The sequence below is a fragment of the Peromyscus leucopus genome, chromosome 1, assembly GCF_004664715.2.
Source record: "Peromyscus leucopus breed LL Stock chromosome 1, UCI_PerLeu_2.1, whole genome shotgun sequence".
Taxonomy (NCBI): domain Eukaryota; kingdom Metazoa; phylum Chordata; class Mammalia; order Rodentia; family Cricetidae; genus Peromyscus; species Peromyscus leucopus.
The window spans coordinates 119,870,586-119,892,111 of record NC_051063.1 but is presented as its reverse complement, the minus strand read 5'-3'; the positions used below and the strand labels follow the sequence as shown (position 1 = coordinate 119,892,111).

The window sequence follows — 21,526 nt, the reverse complement described above, 5'->3', positions numbered from 1 at the left end:
TTATTCTTTGGCCATTTCATACATGTATGTATTTGGTTAGAACGTCCCCATTTTTTTCTCTGGTCCCTGTTTTGTTCCCCTATTTACATCCTTTCTTATTCCCAATGTATCCCCCTACTACTTTCAGATCTGAGGCTAAAAAAAAAATTAAATTATAAAAGATATTGTTGGGATACTTGACACAGCTGAATATAGACAGAAGAATTATGTAATACTATTCACAAACATCAACTCACGAATTTTGATAGTTTAATCTCACCAAGAAAATATTCTGTTCTAAGGAAGTACAAAGTACTTGGGGTCCACGTCTCCAGCTTGCTGAGAAACAATTCCCATGTATACACACCAGAGTCTGCCATAGCAAGATAAACTAGAACGGAGGACAGAATGAAATGGCAGACAGAGTTGGGCCAGCAGAGCTCCTAACTGTTTTCCACTTCTGCAGAAAAGCCTGAACTAAAGCTGGGTGGTGGTGGTGCACACCTTTAGTCCCAGCTCTCACACTGGGGAAGCAGAAGCAGTCGGACGTATGTGAATAAGGCTAGTTTGCTCTAGAGAGCCAGTTCCAGGACAGCCAGCACTGTTAAACAGAGAAACCCTGTCTCAAAAAAGCAAAACCAAAAAAAAAGTTTAAAATAAAATCAAAACAAAGTTTTACCTACAGTGAAATATTTTAAAATTACAGAAAAATGATAGCTGCGTCAACAAACATAAATACATGTGATTTTCCTCTAGCAGCTGAGGTTTAGAAGCAGAGTAGATGGCAGAACTGGTCACAAGTCTTATAAGCCTTGAGTAGTGGGAAGAAATATGATTCAAGAGGGAATCAGAGTTTAAAGGAAAAAACAAGGCAAGAAAATTTGAGTCTTAGTAGAATGAGAACTGGAAAGGCAGAAAGACTATATCCAGCCAGAGGTAGGGTATTAAGATTCACTAATGAACCACTATGAACATTATTAATAGTTAAGAAATGTGAATTAGCATCACAGTGAGGTATCTGCTCTATATCTACTAGGATGATTAAAATTTTAAATCTGATCATACCAAGTGCTTATGAGGGGAAATAATTTCAATGCATTACTAATGCAAGTGAAAGACAGTTTAATAGTTTCTAACTGAGTTGTTATATGTATGACCATGCAATTCCACTTGTAAAAAACAAAGAACAAGCCACACACATATAGGTTTAATACAAGTAGCTAGAGAGAAGCGTCACGGTTAACAATTAAATGCTGTTAATCCTTGAAAGGGATCTGGGTTGGGTTCCCAGCACCCACATTGTGACTCACAACTATGTGCAACTCCAGTTTCAGGGGATCTGATGCCTGCCCTCTTCTGACTTCCTCAGGCAACAGGCACACAGGTGGGTGCACATACATACATGCAGGCAAAACACACATCAAGTCAAATCAAATTAGAGAGAGAGATTCCAGGGCTGGCTGGTTACAGTGCTAGTGGTAGGGAACGTCCCTAGAAGGCTTAAAGCCCTCTAGTTAGATTCTCAGCACTACAAAAATAGCACAAATGTGATTCAGTGTTCAATAGAGGAGTTGCTACCATTGAACCAATCCTCCTAATCTGTTTTCACTACTCTGCATAGAAGCTTTCACAGCTCAGTATGGCTCACCCTCACATCATTCTGTCACTCTAGTTCCCTGGGAGCCTCTTCCCTGTGCCAAGAACTGCTTGAGTGAGGATAAGCTACTGAATATAATATAGATCTGCTAACCAGTAAGACATTGGTTGGAATAAGCTAAAACAGGCTTTTTTTTTTTTTTTTTTTTTTTTTTTTTTAACTACTTTACGGGTCACTCTTTTTCAGGTGAATAAAGCTTTTGATTTATAACTAAAATTGTAAAAAGGAGGTGGTTCCCTGCTACTAGGCAGTAGCAAATATATATAACAAATCATCAAGGCATGTCAATTTCCCCCTTTTCTAATTTCCTGGTCTTCTCTGCTGAGATGCTACAGCAGTAACTTAAAACCACACACAATTTGGCATTGTGTGTGTGTGTGTGTGTGTGTGTGTATAAAATCTTGGCATACAGATAAGACAGTGTATACAATACTAACAGAATAGAAAATAGGAATCCTCCAAAGTTATCAAACAGGATGAGAGTCCTTTGGAAATTTCAGCAGTTCACAAGCTTATCTGATCAGGTAAGTAGTGTGACAACCTAGGATCTCTGCAAACACCTCAGTCAATCTGCTACTAAATGATGTGCATTGTGGGGCAGCCTGCACACTTAAGAGGAAAATGAGGCTAGAGAGTTAAGTTTTCCTTTTAAATAAGATTCTGAGAATAATTTTCCTAATAAAATATATATCTTATACAATGCTACAGCTACTGAATATATGCTATATACTTCACGCAACTGGCTAATAAGGTTCTATATTCTATTTATCTACATAAAATTCTATTCAAATTACATACATTATTATATAACATGATAATCTATTACAACATAAATTCTGTCACATTGTTATAACACATTATTTTTCATTTTTTTACTATTAAAAACTAGCTAAACATTATTTTGGATAGTAACTATGGCATCTTAAAATTTTGAACAGCAGTATGGTAGTTTCTGTTTCAAAAAAAATTTAAGAGTAAAAAACAAAAAACCCTTTGGCTTTCATCAAACAACCTATGGGTATTTACTGTAACTACTTTTATTTCCAGTGGTGATTAAGAATCCACTCCCTTAAAAAAAAAAAAAAGTACTAGCCAATTACCACTTCTTTCAAAACTAAAATGGAAAATCTATTTTTTGTTGTTCCTCAATGAAGGACCTTCTGTTTTAAGTGCATACATTGTAGAGTAGATGACAGAGGATGGTAAAAGGAAAAGAAAATATTTGAAATGAAAATTATTCCAAATCGATGATTATTTAGTGATACTGTCGGGGGCAAAGTCTTCTTTGTACAGAAGAACTGGCAGGCGGCCTCATCTAGCACGCAGTATGTTGTCCAGTAAGGCTGTTTGCCTTGTGCTCCCAAGCAGACACTTCACACACCTGGATGCAGGATAGACCTTTACACAAGGCCCAGTCTATCAGCTACAGAAGCAGTCATTAGCATTCCCACAGCTCAGATAAAGCGCTTTCACACTCTGCCTAATCTTCCTCTAACACAGCTTGATCTCAAGCTTTTATTAAATGTGAGGAATTCAACAGTTTAGAAATTCAGAACAGGCCACATATGGAAACTACCTTTACACTTTTTCTGTATCTCATTCTTTCTTCTTCTTACATCATGGGGATATTAAAGTGTCATGTCTTTTTTTTTTTTTAATGTTCCTCTAAAAAATGTCATAAAGTTTTGAGCCTTTCCTAAAGGGAAGAACTGTAAATAGCTGGTTAAAGAATAGAGTGGAGTAGTGTGAAAAAAAAAATAATGAAAATCTGGACAAGTACACTTACACTCAAGTCGAGAAAGACATACTCAGCAAGGCATGGTGTCGCATCTGTAACCCCTGCTGCAGCCAGTTCAAAGACACCCTGGGCTACAATGAGACTCTATCTCAAAACGAGAACACAGCCTAGTGGTGGGAAAGGATTTTGGTTTTAATCCCACTGTGTTAGCTACTCAAAGGCAATTCTGGACAAATTAGCTAGCCTTTCTCAATGTCCCATGACTTTTAAGGCTGTTTAGAGACTACCAGAGAGAATGTTTAGCCCACAATTAGCTGGCATTATTATTGTTCCTAGGTAGTGAAGCTCCAAAGGCAGGAATCCCTAGCTAGACAAGATGACACAGTCAACAGTGCATTTTATCTGCAAAGAATGGTGAAGAGGTCAGCCGGGTGGCTGTTCTAGTAATTTAAGCGAAAAATCAGTGTGGCTTGTGCTAAGGAGGTGAGGAAAAGAAGTGGACAGATCTTAGAGATAACTACTGATTTATAGTTAAAACTGTGGCTACCTGGGGTAACAGAAATTATCAGAATGACACCCAGGTTCTATCTAGCATAGGGGGTACACTTGGTGAGCTGGATGACCAAGGGTCTCAAACACAAACAAACACACACACACACACACACACACACACACACACACACACACACAAACACACACACACACACCTGGGTTTAAGATTCTGGTCTTGGAACCAATAACAGTAAGGACATGTGGCTGGAATGAGATTAACAATCCTATGAAGCTCCATGACTTACTTGATGGTTACAAGGAGACACATTTTCAAACGACACAGAAGTTCACAAACAGAAGCACAGATAGTGTCATTAAACTCATGGGAAGTTTTTCAAGGCTGTCAAGAGTACTAAATGATACTGAAGAAATCAGTATAGGACAAAAGAGATTCAGGTGCCTGCACAGGGCAGAAGGGAAATGTACACAAGGAACAGACAGATCTGCTCTCCTCTACCAAACACTACTAAACATAAAACTGCTTCAAGTGAACACTAATCACATCCAAACCAAGAAAACCAAGTTCATCCAACAGATTCAGATATCAGCTCATACATAAGCACCTCCTACGTTACCAACAGGAGTTAACCTCCTAAAACACTTAGAAGCCACACAGGAAAGTCATTTAGAACTCTAAAATCTGTTGTCATCCAGAACAAAGAAACCTCATAAATAAGAAGCTTCTAGTTTGTCTCAAGTTTTATCAACTTAAAGTTTTTCCTCATACAATTGAGGGGAAAAAAATCATTACACCCCATGAACTGCCTAACAGTAGGGACTTTGACTGCATTTTTAATCACTTTTTACATCTTTCCCCAACATTTAAGCAAATTTACAAATTCTCTTCTCCCTGTAGTCACTCACATACATTTATTCTTCCCCTGAAGCCACTGAACTAAGTAAGAGGGCAGCCCCTACTTGTCAACCAGAGACCAACAGAACAAAGATGCAGGGGAGAAACTGGTCAGGGTATTCATTTCTCAAGATTTCAGTGCTCCCCAGAGCACATGAATGTAATCAACAGGCATCGCTTAAGTGGCTGCTACTAAAACTATTATGTATATAATTATCTTCATCTCTACTTGACATGGTAAAGGTTAAATTTTAAGAAAATCAAACATTTTCCCTAACTGAGAATAAGGAAATTATTTATGATGGAAATATAAAAAAAAAATTTAAGTGTCTCCTTCTTTTCCAAACATGAAGAAATAAAAATGTCTAGAAAAGTAAATCATTCATCGACCATAACAAAAAAGGTGGCATCAGACCCCCCCACCCCACCCTCAAATCTCTACCGTCCTGGAAATAAACATCAAGACAAGCACAGCACTAGCAGCTGTGAAAATAATGATACTAAGTCATTAGTAAATTATAAGAAAAAGTTACAGAAAATAAATTCATTTGCAATGCAAAATGAGATCGACTAAGTCATGATATGTGCTCATCATGAGTAACAGAATAATCCACACTTATCATTATCCCTATTAAGTTAGTAATTTTGAATTTTGCCTTAAAACATCTTTCAAATTTATTCTGCAATATTAGTCCATCAATTCCTAACTCATATAGCCTATCACACCTAAAGACCAGCTCCTGACAGCATGGATCAGCACTCTTCGAAAACAAAGCCTGTCCCTAAGCACAGATATGTCTGGAAACACTGTGTGTATACAATGATCTTTTTTACCTTTCACTGAAAACCTGTAAAATACTGGAAAGGTCTTGATATTTTAAAACATAGAACTATACTTGTCTTTTAAGTATATTTTAAAGTCTCCAAGTACAGAAACACAGTTAACAAAGGCTATTTACTTATTACATGTTTAACGATTACATGTAACGATTGCTCTCATTGGGACTCTCTAAAAATGTTCCTGATATATTTTCTTTAAAAAAAAAAAAGCTCATTATGGTATAAGCTTATAGAAGCAGCACATTCTCAGGAGGGCTGGCATCAACAAAGCCAGTGTAAGATATTAAGTTCTGAACATGCTGAGAGCAAAACACATAATAAATAAAACAGCCATACAGAGATACACAATTGCTTACTAAAGGGGGTAAAAATATTCCCAATTTCCTTTAGCTAATTTTAATATACAGAAAATGGACTTAGATCCATCTATATCTTGGAAAATTGAGTTTAAAGTAGACTATTTGTTTAGATAAAAACTAGCCAACAACTCAGAGCTCTAAAGGCACAATGTAAAGAAAATTAAGAGGTTACTCTTATGGAACTCTGAAGCCGTCCTATGGGCGGCAACAGAAAAGGGAATAATCTTTCTGGAAAGCATTTGGGCCAGTGAGTGTTGACATCCTTTTATCTAGGTAAGCCTATTCCAAAGGAGACTTTTTTTCTTGAATAAATCAGTATTTTACAAAAAGTAAAGTGTTGTAAATTATATATAGTAAGGATATATAGTCATTGCAATACCATTTAAAATAATGAAAAATTAAAAACAATCTAAAGGAAAAGATGAAAAACTAGGTTAACTTCAGAGGACTACACAACTACCAGAACTAAAACAGTTGTAACATGAGACATCCAGTACACAATTACAATTATTGTAAAATGCAGAAATATAAGCTACAGAGGTAGAGGGAAAATGAGGCCATGAAATTGTCCTGTGAGCACACACGTGACTTCCTGATTGTACTACAGTATTGTTTAAGCAACAACCACATGAGAAAAGCAATGATTTTAAATGCTTCGAGTGATCTGGAACAAGCAGACAGCAAATACACACACTGACTGGGAGGGCTGGGCTGGCACCTGTGCTGATATTAAAAGGAACTTTTAAACCTTGATTTCTGAGAGCAAAAGGCACAAGAGAAAAGAAAAAGAGAATACTGAGGCATACTTCCAATTATTTAAGTAAAAAATGTTAACAGATCCATAGATACTTTTTTCAAGTTTTGGTAGCCCACCTATCGCTATTAAAAATATAAACCCATGTTTTTCTGTTTTAAAGGGATGATAACCATTATCTTCGCCTTTCAAAAAAATGAATTCTGAAGAAAGCAATTTTATTTTGTGATCTGTGATACCTATCAATGACCTTTGTACTGAGATACTAAAAATGTCAACATAGTCCTAAATTTAAAATATACTTGAGTCAAAGGGGGAGTGGTACACTAAGAGAGAAAAAAAAGTCAAACAGTTGGCATTTCCATTTTTTAAAAAAGAACAAATTTCTCATTTTTTTTTAGCAAGTTAACAGTTTATATTTAAGGAAAATGATATCAAACAGACCTCCTCAAGATGTCATATATAAAAACTGGCAAATGACTGCTTCAATATCCGATTTAAGAGAAAAGCCTGTTAGTGAAGGTGATTTTGATTCAAAGGTTTTTAATGGCACTCATATTCTAAACTAAAAATAATAATAAAGCCAAGTTTGATTCTTTGAGCACCTATTTCCTGTTCAAACAGCCCTTTTGTTCTGCTTCCCTGCTTAATTTTAATGTTCATTTTGCATCAGAAAATAGAAACAATGACAAAGCCTAGTATACCCAAAAGCATAAAGAAGCAAAAGTATAAAATATAAGATCATTAAAAGATTAGAACAAAAATCCTACCAACAAAACCTCCACAATTTTCTGTTTGCTTCACCTCAGATTAACTTCACTTGAAGCTGTACTCCAAAGCAACCAAACCTGAACACCCAGCTCCACCTCCCGCAATCCTAGTGGCTGACGAGTCAAATCTCCTCCCTGTTAGTGAGGCTGGTAACTGTGATTGGATACGACTAATATCCATTATTTTAAAGAACTTTTCCTCGCTAGCAGGTTAGGTTAAACACACTAAACCCCTGGATAAGCTGGTTTCTTAAAGAAACAGGCTGTAATGTTTCAGTTTTCCCATTATAAGCGATTTGCTTTCTTTTGTCTGTGTTAAAGTACAATGATAATTCACAGAAACAACTTTCATTTACTCGGTGATAAGCTATGTAAAATACATGCTTTTAACATAAATAATGTGGCATTCACAAAGCCACGAATGTACTTATGTTTTAAATAGATTTTCTCTTTAACAGAGTTCATATTTTATCTGAAAAATTTTAAACATCTACACAAAATCCATATAAGATTTTGCCAAGAACAAAACAGGGATTTAGTGAGAGAACCATTAACTCAAGAAAAACAAAAACAAAACCCAGCGTTTAAAAAGAAAACCCTAAATGCTAAAGAGCCACTTCTAAGCTATCAAATTAATTCACTGACACAGTCTTGGTATCACAACACACTAAAATTCTCACTGAACCAAAGATTGCTATTTCCAGTTAAAACTGCTTATTCACTGCAAAAGGAGATCTAAACACACAAGGCAATCTGTCTAATGGTACATTCAGGAACAAAGCTGATTTGTTTATTTCACAGTGCAAAGGGATCTAACCCAGAGCCTCAATCATACTAGACAAGCACCCTGCCATACATCCCAGGTAGAAAGTTCAGGGAGGTTTATATCATTTTTCCCCATGCTGTTTTTTGTTTGTTTGAAACAGAGTCCTTACTGTATATAGCTCAGGCTGGCCTAGAACACACTATGTTGTCTTCTAAGAAGGAGGCTGCCTCATACTCCCAAGTGCTGGGAAGGAAGGAAATTATTACCAAATGTAGATGAAAATTGTATTCTTTTTAAACTATCCAAGAAACTATGCATAGTGGTATTTGTACTAGATTCTGAAGAGACACTACAAAGGACTCTGATTTTTAAAGTAAAAGGACCTGCAGTCTCTTATACACAGCTACATTTTTCTGTATTTTACGTTTTAATTAGAACTGTTTACATTTTAGTAGCTTACCCCAAACTTTATTTTGACATTTTAGCATTACCTGATTGACTGGTATTTAAGATATTTAGTAAAATAAACCTTTCACTTCTACCAATACTTTAAACTGATTTAAAAAAAATACATAAAATTAAGGTAAATTAGGAGTGGGTTCTTCTGATTTGTTTGTTTTGTGAGACAAAGTGAAGCAGGCCTTGAATTCCTTCTCCTACCTCTACCTCCTGAGTTCCAGTACTACAAGCAAGTGACACCATGCCTGCTATTTACAGTGGGTTCTTAAAACGCTTTCAATAGCTTATGTATTAAAGAATTTTCTATCTAAGTTTACAGTTTTCAAGTTCAAAATCTCCCAACAATTTTTTTCTCAGAGAAAAATTGTATGTTAGAACAGAAAGCCAACAAGACTGTGTTGAATACAAAGAGAAGTCTTTTTAACAAACTGAAAATTCACATAATTGCAACTAGACATGAATATGGAGCAATACCCTGTGGAAGCCCAAACAGCTGCATATTCTATTATGCCCTTTAAGTGGACAAACTGAAAGAGCCAATTCACAGAGGCCTAGTCCCAAGATCCTTTGCAACAACTTACTGCTTTGAATGCCCAGCACTTCTTGAGTCAAGTTCTGGTTTTCTTGCTAGAGTGTGATACTTGTGCAAAACAACATTGGAAGCAATCAACAAAAAGAATACATCCAATTTACAGTGCAGACTTGAAAAGACAGATTGTAGATGACCAAATGTTTATAAGTTAGAGAAAAAGAACATTAAAAATTGGAAAGCAGGATCAGATTGGTAAGATGGGTCAGCAGGTAAAGGTTCCTGCCCCTAAGTGTGACCACCAGAGTTCAACCCCATTCAATCCCTGGGACCCATATGGTGGAAAGACTCCTGCAAGTTGTCCTATGCCTCTGGAAGTGCTCAAAGTGAGTCATACACACAAAAGAAATAAAAATTTTAATTTAAAAAACTGTCAATAATGGAATTAGTAGGCAGTTGTGAGCACTAAAGAAACTGCTTCTCTGAGGGCAATTTTCACTTCAAAGTGAATAATTTGTAAGGAATAGACACTAATCATATGTTAGCATAGAACTAACACCAATACCAGTCTACTACCAAGACAAAAGGGGGGAGAAGTGGGCCAACTGTGTTGGTACATGCCTGCAATCCCAACACCAGGGAGGCTGAGACAAGAGGATGACCACAAGTGTAAGGCGAGCCTTGACTACATAGTAAAATGCCAGCTTTGACTACTCTTTGAGACAGAATCTCAAAAACACAAAAACAAAAAAAGGGAGTTGTGGACTTAATGACCAAGAAGTGAAAGAACTTCCAGGTGATAATCATTTTAGGTGGCACACATTAAAACGGAGGTATTTTATTCTCTTTCTAACAGCAGAAGAGAACAAAGAAGCAGTATCAAACCCAGAAAGTATGTACTCAAATTACGTGACAACAATACTGGGTGGTAAGAACAAGGAGCCTACATGAAGCTCTGAGAAGCTGGGAGTGTGACAAGGCCACTTTCTAAACATCAAGAAGGCAGAGGAGACACTGTATATTCTTTATGGGAGCCTAGAGGTTCCCCCAAACCTTTCCAGCTCAAAAACAATTCATAAAAGAGTAAGCCACTGAACAACTTGGTCAGACCAGATTTGATTTTTTTAAAAATCCTACACAGGGCTGGGGCATGGGGATGGGGTGGGGGATAGCACAGTTGAGAATGCCTGTCTACTATGCATAAAGCCCGGGGATGGATCATGCATGCCAAAAATCTTAGCACTCAGAAGGCAGAAGCAGGCATATCAGAAGTTCAAGGTCATCCTTGGCTATTGCTATATACTGTTAGCCCTGCCCACACTACAGGAGACACTGTCACAAAACAAAACAAAAAACAAACAAAAAACCTAAAAAGAATAGCATCTATTGTTGATCTTACAAAAGCCATTCATCCTGGCACTCTCCCTGGACAGAACTGGTGATGTGCAAAGTCACCAATGAAAAGACCACCCTGACTTCAGCATAACACGCTGGGATCAGTGAGAATAGAGCCTGAAATCAACTATCTATGGGATAAGGAAAACAATTTTCAAAACAGATTTCCCTGGCAGACACACATTACCTCCAACAGCGAGGGATGTGCTCTAGTTTGCAACCCCTGGTGTGGTTTATCTTCTTACAGGGGGTGGAGGAGAGCACAAAGCGTATATGCTCAGAGGTTGGCCATGGCCCATTCAACCACACACTGAACACAAAGGAAACATTAAGAAAATTAGAGCAAACTACAGATAGGAAAGAAAACCAAGCTGATAGGAATGAACTCTTTATACAAAAGTCAGTAAGCTGCTTTGTTTTAGGTGTGTAAAGAGATTAAACAAGGCCACCAAATAGCACAAATTAAATGGGGATCAAAACAAAATGTAAGGAAAAGAAAGCAATCATAATTCTCATGTATGAAGGTGTGTTGTTCTGGGCTATAGGCAAACAATATTGTTTTATAAGAACAGAAGTGTGAACAAAACAAATATTCCATGTGTGTAGACGAAACTGCTAGATAGTGAAAAATATACTACAGATTGGTTTTTGTTTTCTCCCTACTTTGTTGCCTAAATAAGAAAATAAATAAACAAAGAAATAAATAAGTAAAAGATCAAAAACCTAAGACTAGTTATTAGATAGCTATTAAATGATGACTATCTTGGGTTTTTGGTTTGGTTTGGTTTTTTCCAGACAGGGTTTCTCTGTGTAACAGTCCTGTCTGTCCTGGATCTCGCTCTGTAGACCAGATCTCTCTCTGTAGACCAGACTGGCCTTGAAGTCACAGAGATCCACCTGCCTCTGCCTCCTGGAGTGCTGGGATTAAAGGCCTGCTCCACTGTGTCTAGCTTTATTTTGTTTGTTTGTTATTTAAGTTGATAGGGTCAACACTGCCTGCTGAGGATACTGAGGTTGACAAAATAAGCATAGTCTTTAGCAACTGTGTCAAGAGTGAGAACAGTCCAAATAAAAATAATTAGAGCATTGTCTCCAGAGTAAAACACTAAAATAGTAACTATATAATATAATACATACAAAATATCATTATTCAATATATACTTTTGTTGGTTTTTGAAAAGGTCTTTCTATGTAGTCCTGGCGGTCCTAGAACTTGCTGTGTAGATCAGTCTGGCCTTGCCTGCCTGTGCCTTGAGTGCTATGATTAAAGTCATGTGCCACTACACCTGGCTACACAGTATTTTTTCTTTCTTTTTTTTTTTTTTTGGTGTTTTGGTTTTTCGAGACAGGGTTTCTCTGTGTAGCTTTGTGTTTTTCCTGGAACTCTGTAGCCCAGGCTGGCCTGGAACTCCAGAGCTCCACCTGGCTCTGCCTCCCAAATGCTGGGATTAAAGGTGAGCGCCACCACCGCTTGGCTGGCTACACACTTGTTTTTAAACTTTCATTCTTGTTTTAAAACAAATGTCAAGTTTGTATTTCAATATTCACTTGTTAGATATGGCTATTTTAATTTTAATAGCTAGGCATGGCTATTTTAATTAAAATAATATAGCCATTTGCCACATGATTATAAATCATGTTAATCATGATTAATTTTTATTACTGCAAAAGACCTCTTATCTCTCCTGTCCAATACAAGTCAATAACCACATATGGCTACTGAGTACCTAAAATGTGACTGATATAAACGAGGAACTGCAGTTTAATATTATGTCACTTTAACCACTTAGACAGGAGAGGCTGGTAGTTAGCAGACCATCAATCGCAGCACTGGTGGAAGAAACAGACAGTAGAATCATGCTTGATTAATAGACTCCAAATGCTAACTGATTACAAAAGAAATGCTTACTCTGAATAAGCTATACAACCAACACAGAGATAAGGCCTATTTCATAGTAACAGGAAAGAGGTCTTGAGGAAATCACAATGAAGCAAAGACATTGTAAATAGGTCTGTCTGGGGGAAAAAAAAAAACCAAAAACCAACCAAACAACCAAAAAACAGACAGTGCGTTAGAAATGGTGAAGAAAAGGACGCAGGGCCAAAGAACACCTTGTTAACAGAGGTCTCCAAAGTAAGAGTTGAGCTTGTCCCACTCCCCCTCACTCAGCAGACCCCAGGTAGTCAAATACTTTCTGTGTATCTGTTTGCACTAGCCATTTCTCCCCCTGGGGATCCCTCTAACTCCTCAATCTCAGACCAGAACGACAAGACAAGTTTTAGGGCATGGGAGGATGAGAGTGGCTTTAAAAAAGTAAGTTTGTCACCAGTTTTTAAAGTTTTGCCAGGTACAATGGCACACTCAGTGCTCAAGAGGCTGAGGCCAGGGATTGTAAACTGGAGAGCAGCCTGGGTTCTACAGCAGGAAGCATGTCTTAAAAAGGAGAATTTAAAAAAAAAAAAAAGATCCACCAGGTTGATGAAACTAAGAAACTACCAAACCAAGGTTGGTACCACTGATTGACCAACTGTCACCTCCTTAGAGATAGTGTGTGCTAAAAGCATCCAGTCAGCACCTATCATTTCTTTATTTCCAAACACTTTAAAATCTGAAAGGTCCTATCTGTTGCTTTAACTGCCCCCCTTTCTTACACTTCCAGACTCTATGAAAGCAAGGACCACAGCTTGGTTATAGCTGTACCCTCCACACTTAACACAAAGGCTGGTGTGAATCAGGTGCTCAGAGTGTTGAAAGGAAGAAAAAACGCAACAGCAGGTATTTTCTAAACACGTATGTAGCATGGCCCAATGCAAGCCCAGGGGAAACGCACTTGCCCACTGAGTCAGGCCCAGGGTCTGAGACCTAGCAAACAAATTTTGAGAGTAAAGGGAGTACTAGTACCAAACCAGTGGTACTGGATAAGTAAAACAGAATTAAGTACACATTCATCTTATCATGTAATTAAAGGTGTTTTTATTATACAGAAACACAAGGGTTGTAGCTAAATTTAAATTTCTTAGTTTTTTTATGCAAATGCAAGTGTGTGCATAATGAGGTGAGGGTAGAGGGTACATGGAAGTCAGAAGACAACTCTGGCATTAGTTCTTTCCTTCTACTACATAGGAACTAATGATGAACTCAGGTCACCAGACTTCTATGGCCTGACTCCACAGTCATATTTTTGATAGACTTTTAATAACTGGTCAACCATCTATTTATTTCAATTTACATTTATATTAAAATACATTTCAGAGAGACACAAAAATATGGATATAAAAAAAAATGAAGCTTTAAAGAACTAAAAGAGATACTAGAGAGACAGCTGAGAAATTAAGAGTCAGTACTGCTCTTAGACATGATCTGAGTTCAGTCTCCAGCATCCACGCCCACACCAGGCAGCTCATAACAACCTGTCAACTCCAGCTCCAAGGGAATGCAATGCCTCTGGTCTCCAAAGACACCTGCACACTCATGTACACACTGCCCCCCCCATAATTAAATACAATAATAAAAATAAATATTAGAAAAGAATTAAAAGTTATCTCAGAAGGAGACTACTTTAAATATAAAAGCAAAGTCAAGTCATAAAAATGTAACTGTTGTGATGGCAAGATGGCTCGCTCACTGGGAAAAGTGTTTGCTATATAAGCCTAATAGCCTGAGTTTGATCCCACAGATCCAAAATCATATTCTGACTTCCATACATGTTTTGTTCCAAGCATGCATGGACCTACCACCCACATTATACACACAATAATATATATATTTTTAATGTTAAGTATTGGGCTAGAGAGATGGATCCATGGCTAAGAATGATTACTGCTCTTTCAGAGGACCTGAGTTAGGATCCCAACACCCACATCAGACAGCTTACAACTCACTATAACTCCAGCTCCAGGGTATCCAACAACCCATTCTTGGACTCCAAAGGGACCAGTGTTTACTGCATGTACACACACACACACACACACACACACACACACACACACACACACACACAAACAATTTTCAAACAAAATAGATCTTTAAAAAATAAGTCAAAATATTTTAAAAATTCAAGGAAGGAAATAGAGGTTAGGAAGGAAGAGAAAGGAAGAAGGCCTGTCAGCAAATACAAGGCAAATGAAGAGCCAGGAAAAATATTTGCAATACAGAGCAAAAGGTTGCTATCCTAGATAGATAAAAGGTTCAATAATATCTTAGAAGTATAAACACTGAATCATGGCCAACCTGAATTAAGACACACTGCAAGTGGATGGTGTACATCATCACCAAAAGCACAAAATATCCTACAAATAATCTCTCACATTCACATTTATCACATACTGAAAGCACTGTATTTTTGTTTTGTTTTTTGAGACAGGGTTTCTCTGTGTACCAGCCCTGGCATTGTAGACCAGGCTGGCCTTGAAATCACAGAGATCCGCCGGTTTCTGGCTCCCAAGTGCTGGGATTAAAGGCATGCGCCAACACTGCCCAGTTTGTGAAATACATTTTTATTTAACCTAACAAACAATATATATTACAGTCTTCCTCTTATATGGCTATGAGAAAATTTTAAATTACTTAACATGGCTCTGATTTGCAATTTGCATTGTATTTCTATGGGCACAACCACTGTAGTTCTATAAACCATAGTAAAACTGTGTCTGAATTTTATCTCATGGATTGAAAAGTCACTGCAGGACTTTGAGCCTGGGAGTACCATAATCTATAAACACATTCAGGGCTGGCAAGATGGCTCAAGTGGGTAAAAGTTCTTGCTGTGCAAGCCTGTTGACCCGAGTTAGATCCCAAGAACCCATGTAAACATGAAAGGGGAGAACTGACTCTACAAATCTGTCCTCTGACCCCCACACACACATCCCCCCCCCCACCCACACACTTTTTTTTTTAAATACAATAAATATATTTAAATGTCCTCTTGCCACTGGAGCAGCCAGAGCAGACTATAGGGATAAGAACCTGAAGGAGGGTAGCAATTAGATGACTACTATTATCATCTTCTATAAAACAAAGGAGTTGAGACATCACATTTGGAGTAAGTTTTGAAAGTGGAGCCATCCTATCCACATTTAGAACTCTTGAAATGCTCAATCCTGCCTCGGTCTCTAGAGTAGCTGGGACTACAGTGGCATAATAATACACACTCACATGCTTTGGTAAAAATTTTAAGAAAGATTTGGCAATCAATAGTTAAAAAGACTTTAAAATGTTCACATGCTTTGACAGCATCTGTACCAAGACTGACCTCTAAAGAAACATGTAATAATTTAGGAGATATAACATATACACAAAGGCCAAAGATATGCTTGACAAAATGTTAATTAACAATGCTTATCTGTGGTAGTACTGTGAGTGGTTTTTCTGCCTTCCTATTCATTTTTAAGCTGTGGGGGAAATCCCCAAACTCTCTGCCACTACCATTATAATGAAATACAAAACTATATTTTAAAAGCAGAGTCTATTAACCTATAAAAACAAAATATGTGCAAGCTACAAACATTAAAAAGGCTCCTCTCAACCAGATGTGGTGGCATATGCCTTTAATCTTAGCACTGGAGGCAGTGACTGGGGCACTCTCTCCGAGTTCCAGGTCAGCCTAGTCTACACAGAGTCCTAGGCTACATATCCTGTCTAAAAAATAAAAAAGGCCCTTCTTTCATGCCTTCAACAAAACAAGTCATTTAAAGCTACACAGTTCTCTCTCTCTCTCTCTCTCTCTCTCTCTCTCTCTCTCTCTCTCTCTCTCTCTCTCTCTCGTAATTTGGAACTAAAAAACACTTCAGTGTATGGCTGACAAATCTTGAAATTCCTACTGCACATGTACATATCTGTCTCAAAAGCTGCACAGTGACAAGGGGGTCCTAATGTTTCCCTTAAAGGCTGGGCCCTCTGACAGATGCTCCCCTCCACCAAAGCCTGTGCCAACTAGGTAGGGAAAGCTTAGTACAAGTTTCTTTTGCAAGAGTGTTTTAAGGCAATGAAGATTCCTCAATAATCTGCCAAAGGCTGCGGGAAGGGGAGGAGTGGTAGAGAACAGAAAGGGTGGCTTTACAAAACAAGTGTTTTCTCCAACTCGCTAGTTTTGCACTGAAAGGGTACCAAACAGTGCCAGACTTCCCACAATCTGCTTGAAGGGATTCAGTGTAAGGAGAGTAACAGGAATCTTAGTTCCTCATGCAAATATAACAACTAGGAACCAATCACCAGGACAATGACTCTTCCTGATTAAAGGAAGCAGAATCTTAACGTTTTCCTTCACTTTATTTCTCTTTTGCTCCTGAGTGCCTAAAACTTTCTCCTAGGATCTACAGTATTTACTTTAGACAGACAACTTGTGCAACTCCTGCTGCAAGAAGAAAAGTTCGCCGAGTACATTTGTTAGAAGCAAAACAAGAAGCACTATCGCAACACTGGGGTTAGGAGAGGAACACATCATTAAAAAGCAATGAAACATTATGAACCACAACCATATACTATCTGTCCAAAGTTCAAAGGGAAAGGACCCTAAAATGACATGGTTTGAAGAGATGAGTCTGTGACAAAACTATTTTTTAAAAAGGCCAGTGAATGGTAAACAAAATCCACGAATCTAGAATGTTTACCTCAGAAACGGTAAACTGCAGTAGGCCAGATAAGAAACTCATGAGCAAATACAAGTTTGGGTAATGTTCTATTTCTTCCTTTGGAGTGAGGAGTCTGGAATTTTCATTGCTTCCCTTTTTATAGGACATCGTGTTATGTATTACCCTAGCCATTAACCATTACTTTTAAAACTTCGCGATATAATTCACATACAATCTACTGTACAGATTTAAAATCTAGTGAGTTTTGACGTTAATTAACACAGTATGGCTGCAGTCAAAATAATACAGCAATTAAACCAGGAACTTAACTGTCTGTGCGTCTTACCCCTCTTACATGTTTTTAAAAGAAAATTAATACAACCTGTTTTGTACATTTAAATGTTCATGGCTTACCAAAAAAAAAAAAAAAATTTGCCCCCGTAGGCCTGGAGACAATACATAAAACAGCAATTGCCATAAATTACTACATAAATAATCTCAAAAGCCTACGTGGCATTTTTCATTAGGGGGGAAAAAGATAAATTTCGAATCTGGTTTCAAAGTGGCGTTTAATTTCGTGTTTTGTTTTTTCCCCCGGAGCCACCGGGTGCTGACGGCCGAGCATGCACGGCTTGGAGGTGACCCCAAGGCCCCAGCTCCCGCACCCGGGTGACAACTCCGGATGATGCCGGCAAATCACAGAGCTTTGATGGAGTTAAATTGACTTCAGACGCCACACAACCGCGGAGCTTGTTTACGCCTCGAACAGCGAGAAACTTGAAAACGCTCTCAGAGGAGCAGAGAAACTGGAATCTAGGAGACTCCCTCGGAGTCTTCCGCAGCCTCAAACCCACAAAAGGGACGTGGGGGGGTCACAGCTCGGCTGGCCTCAGCTGCTCCGAACCGGCCCCAGGCGCGCCCACCACGACCCCAGCGCGCGCCCGGGGAGCCCGGGACCGCGCCCCGCCGGGACCGCGCCCTCCGCTCGCCGCCGCGAGGCCACCTGCTGCGCCGCCCGCCGCTTCCGGCTCCCAGGCCGCCGGGAGGCTGCGGCCGCCGCTGCCCGCGCTCCTCACCTGGCGGCGGCCCTCTCCGCCCGACGCGCTGCCGCCGCCGCCGCCTCTCGCCGCCGCTGAGTGAGGACAGGTGAGGCCTCCGAACCCCGACTCGCTCCGGCCCGCCGCAGCCGCCGGCCCTCCGTCCGCTGTTTATTAAACTTTTCTGTTTGGCTGCTCGGCCTGTGACGCGGCCTCCGGGGAGCGCCCGCGATTGGTTCGCTACGCGCGCTGACGCGGCAGTCCCAGCCCGCTGCCTAATTATGACCGGCCCGGGCGGGGCCGCGGGCCGGCGGCGGCGTGGGGGCGGGGCTGAGCCTCGGAGAGTGCGACTATTGGCCAAGGCGTTGGAGGGGCGTGGCACGGGGGGGGCGGACGACGCTTCTCTTTCTTCGGCCACGCCCCTGCCTCCTGGAGGTCTGCGGGGTGGGCTTGCTTTCTGGTTTGCTGCGGGAGGGTCCCGCGCAGTCTTAGGGGATCTGATAATGTAGCTCCGGAGCGGCTGCCCACGTCTATAACTGGTCTTCACCTGCATAGTGTGAGCGGAAATCTTGAGCTTCTATTGCCCCGGTCCCCAGGAGACCTGGTGGGCCAGAGCAAAGTCCAAGGTCTGAGCCCTGCCCTGCCCTAAGCCAGGACTTGCTCAGAGCCAGACTGGAGACGTGTGTGCTCGCTTGTGTAAAGCACACCCGCACGCACGGACTCTAGAAGCCCCCTGGACCCTTATCTTTTGCGGAAGCGTGGGTTCCAGTCTCAGCTACCCCTGCACAGGTCGTGCGGTCGTGCGGGGGCAGGGGTGGCTCGGGAAAGCAAGTGTAATGTTGAGAGCGGCTCTACCATGATTTCCCAGCCCAAGCGGAAGTGCCAAAGTCCTGTCTTTACACGAAATTTTGATATTTTGTTAGTAGTGGGGTTGTGCATTAATTTTGACGTTCTAAAATGTTTATTTTGGTCGCTGCCCCCTTACCTATTGTGCTGAAGTTTCTGCCCTACTTTTACAGTTATTAGGGCTCACGGGCGCTTGATTGAGATACAGCTGACCTTTTGTGATTGGGCTGCTTTCTATGGTCTTGTAGAAAGAAAGGATAGTTGAAGTGGAGGACACAATGGAGGTCAGGAAGAATTCTAAGAGGAAGAGGTAACCTTTGAAAAATTCGGACGACTTCTTGGAAAAAGGAGAGAAACACAGTGAGGTGATAGACAAGCTTCTGGGGCAGGGTATTCTAAAATAACCGCTAAAGCTAAGCCTGGCCAGCCATGGTGGCCCATGCCTTTATAATTACAGCATTGGGGCAGGTATATCTCTGAGTTTGAGGTCAGCCTGGAGTACCTAGCAAGTTCCAGGATGGCTAGGGCTACTTAGTGAAACCCAGCCCCGAATAAATATAAATAAAGCTAAGCCTACTGCATGAAATCAGAGCAGAATTGAAGGACCTTACCCAGCTCCTAAGGGTATTCTAGGGGTGTTTTTGAGAAGCATTCAATTTCCATTCAAAATTTATATTTAGGGCTGGAGCATTGGCTCAGCGGTTAAGAGCACTTACTACTCTTGTGAAGCACATAGGTTGGGTTCCCAGCGTCCTTATGGTGGCTCACAACCGTCAAAACATTAATACACTTGAAAATAAATCTCTAAGCCAGGTGTGGTGACTCATGCTGCGAATCCGAGCACTAGGGAGGCAGAAGCAGGTGGATCTCTGTGATTTCAAGGCCAATCTGGTCTACAGAGTGAGTTCCCAGACAGCCAGGGCTATGTAGAGAGACCTAGTCCCAAAACAACAAATAACTCATTCATTCTCATTCTCTCTCTCTCTCTCTCTCTCTCTCTCTCTCTCTCTCTCTCTCTCTCTCTCTCTCTCTCTCTCTCCCTCTCCCTCTCCCTCCCCCTCCCCCTCCCTCTCTCCCTCTCCCTCCCCCCCTTCCTCTGTCTCTTCTGTCTCTGCCTCTCCCCACCCCCATGTCTTAGAAACAGTAGGCTAAACCACCCAGAGATTTTGCCCAAGGGGGTGATCTTTAATGGTGGAGACAAGGCGATAAGGCAGACTGGGGGAGGGGGATGTTTTGGGTTCATTTATGGCCTTCCTAAAAGGCCAAAGTGAATAGCTACTTTCTTTAGTGGGAAATGAAAAATGAAAGCCTCTTAGAACTGAGAAGGAAAGGAAAGGGAAGGGTAGATCCTCACAGCTGAAAGATGCTGCCAGTGGCAGGAGTCATTGTGCAGCCTGGAATTCTTTCCGGGTTCACTAGTTTCTGGCTATTGAGAAAAACTGTATGAGAAGAATGTAGAATTTTGTCTGGGGTTTCAGTTGTTGCTCAGGCACATTTTGACTTGCTGTGTTGAGCCATGTCTAATCTTACCAGGTCCTCCGTTTTCTACCCATTGGGAAACTGTCAGTGAGTGACGCAAAGATTCCCCACCTCTGTAGAGTTAATTCTAATGGAGGGCATGCAAATAAACCTAATAGCAGACATCTGTGTGTTGTGAATTATAAGGTGACCTAGATGGAGAAGGTAACCATCTAAATGGAGGCTTGAAGGCTGTGGCACCAAGCACAGTTGTCAGGACAGGCTCCGTGGGGAAGAGGAAGTTTGATCAAAAGTATAAACGGCAAGAGTGTCCTGGGGAGGATTCCAGTGTGTGAGGATCAATAAGCACCATTCCCAAGCCAGGAACATCAAAAATGCTTCTGTTGGTGGGTCCTGAGACCAGGGAGGATGAGGAATTTGTGAATCAGGTGAACCTGTGAGGTTTTGTATGTACTATATAGGGCTCTTACTGTAAGTTAAATGGTCCAGCACAGGGTTTTGAATAGAAAAGAAACAAGGAACACTTTAGATTTGAAAGGATAATTCTATGTCAAAAGTAGTCCCCAAAACACCAGTGTTAGCAGCAGGAAGCACATATGGGAAATTCTGTCTGACTCCGTGTAAGAGATGATAGGGACTTATACCAGAGAACAAGGAAGGCCACAGGAAGAGACCAAATTCTGGGTAGATTTTACAAGTAGAGCCAACAGAATTTCCTGATATGATGATACATTTTTACTCACATCGAATGTGGAGTGAAAGAGAAATGAATCAGGTGAGGTTGAGTTTTGGCTTGTGCAGCTGAGAGGTAGAGCAAGAGAGATTGGAGATTACAGCACATCCAGGCAGAAGGTAAGATCTGTAGGTGGCTACCTGACATGTTTCAGAGATTCTGGAACCTTTAGATGAAGGGATCCAGCTGGAAGAGGTAGAAGATCCTTGA

At 40.2% G+C, this 21,526-nt stretch overlaps 1 protein-coding gene across 7 annotated transcripts in view; it reads right to left on the bottom strand.

Annotated features, from left to right (window-relative positions):
* The window catches only part of Zfand6 (zinc finger AN1-type containing 6), a 69,847-nt gene extending 51,340 nt beyond the window's left edge, over positions 1-18,507 (bottom strand). For 3 of the 7 annotated variants that reach the window (XM_028873844.2, XM_028873845.2, XM_028873848.2), the window contains exon 1: positions 18,298-18,507. The gene's annotated coding sequence lies outside the window, so the exon portion shown is untranslated. Of the gene's footprint in view, positions 1-7,502; positions 7,679-18,297 lie in introns of those variants that run through there. The other 4 variants (XM_028873842.2, XM_028873843.2, XM_028873847.2 and 1 more) reach the window with 3 other exon arrangements.
* Between the last annotated feature and the right edge of the window lie 3,019 nt (positions 18,508-21,526).